Source organism: Arachis stenosperma, chromosome 4 (assembly GCF_014773155.1).
Source record: "Arachis stenosperma cultivar V10309 chromosome 4, arast.V10309.gnm1.PFL2, whole genome shotgun sequence".
NCBI classification, from domain to species: domain Eukaryota; kingdom Viridiplantae; phylum Streptophyta; class Magnoliopsida; order Fabales; family Fabaceae; genus Arachis; species Arachis stenosperma.
This window is the reverse complement of record NC_080380.1, coordinates 124,720,598-124,722,348: the sequence shown is the minus strand read 5'-3', so window position 1 is coordinate 124,722,348 and position 1,751 is coordinate 124,720,598. Positions and strand designations below refer to the sequence as shown.

The window sequence follows — 1,751 nt, the reverse complement described above, 5'->3', positions numbered from 1 at the left end:
CTAACTTCTTATCTTTTCAAAATTATTTCCAAATCTTTTTCAACTAATCACTATTTCTTATCTTTTTCAAAATCATCTAACCACTTTTTCAAAAATCTTTTTAATTAACCAATAATTTTAATTTTAAAATTTTCGAAAATTTCCTCTCTCATCTCCTTCTATTTAATCACTAACACTCCTCCTCTCTTAATAATTCGAACACTCTTCCCTCTTTATATGTTCGAATTCTTCTTTATCTACCTCATCCTTCTATTCTTCTTTTTCTCTGACACATCAAGGAATCTCTATACTGTGACATAGAGGATTCTATACTTTCTTTGTTTTCTTCTCTTTCATATGAGTAGGAACAAAGATAAAGGCATTCTTGTTGAAGATGATCCTGAACTTGAAAGGACTTTGAAGAGGAAGATAAGAGAAGCTAAAGCACAACTCTCCGGAGAGGATCTGACAGAAATTTTTGAAAAAGAAGAAGACATGGCAGCCGAAAATAACAACAATGCCAACAATGCAAGGAAAGTGCTTGGTGACTTCACTACACCAACTCCCGATTTCTATGGGAGAAGCATCTCTATTCCTGCCATTGGAGCAAACAACTTTGAGCTTAAGCCTCAATTAGTTTCTCTGATGCAATAGAATTGCAAGTTCCATGGACTTCCATTGGAAGATTCTCATCAGTTCTTGGCTGAATTTTTGCAAATCTGTGACACTGTTAAGACCAATGGAGTTGATCATAAGGTCTATAGACTTATGCTTTTCCCTTTTACTGTAAGAGACAGAGCTAGTATATGGTTGAACTCACAACCTAGAGACAGCCTGAACTCTTGGAAAAAGCTAGTCAATGCCTTCTTAGCTAAATTCTTTCCACCTCAAAAGATGAGTAAGCTTAGAGTGGAAGTTCAAACCTTCAAACAGAAGGAAGGTGAATCCCTCTATGAAGCTTGGGAAAGATACAAGCAGTTGATCAGAAGTTGTCCATCTGACATGCTTTCAGAATGGAGCATCATAGGTATCTTCTATGATGGTCTGTCTGAGTTATCCAAGATGTCATTGGACCATTCTGCAGGCGGATCTATTCATATGAAGAAAACACCTGCAGAAGCCCAGGAACTCATTGAAATGGTTGCAAATAACCAGTTCATGTACACTTTTGAAAGAAATCCTGTGAACAATGGGACAACTCAGAAGAAATGAGTTCTTGAGATTGATAATTTGAATGCCATATTGGCTCAGAGCAAGATATTGACTCAGCAAGTCAATATAATTTCTCAGAATCTGACTGGATTGCAAGCTGCATCTGGCAGTGCTAAAGAAGCCTCATCTGAAGGAGAAGCTTATGACCCTGAAAATCTTGAAATGGAAGAGGTGAATTACATGGGAGAATCCTATGAAAACACCTACAATTCTTCATGGAAAAATCACCCAAATTTCTCATGGAAGGATCAACAGAAGCCTCAACAAGGCTTCAACAACAATAATGGTGGAAGAAATAGGTTTAGCAATAGCAAGCCTTTTCCATCATCTTCTTAGCAACAAACAGAGAACTCTGAACAGAATCGCTCTGGCTTAGCAATCATAGTCTTTGATCTATCTAAGACCATACTAAGTTTCATGAATGAAACAAGATCCTCCATTAGAAATTTGGAGGCACAAGTGGGTCAGCTGAGTAAGAGAGTTACTGAAACTCCTCCTAGCACTCTCCTAAGTAATACAGAAGAAAATCCCAAGAGAGAGTGCAAGGCCATAACCACGTC

At 37.6% G+C, this 1,751-nt stretch overlaps 1 non-coding gene across 1 annotated transcript; it reads right to left on the bottom strand.

Moving 5' to 3' along the window:
- Positions 1-879: 879 nt before the first annotated feature.
- Positions 880-983, bottom strand: LOC130977684 (small nucleolar RNA R71). Its single transcript, XR_009085367.1, has one exon. It is a non-coding gene; the product is annotated as a small nucleolar RNA R71 (small nucleolar RNA).
- Between the last annotated feature and the right edge of the window lie 768 nt (positions 984-1,751).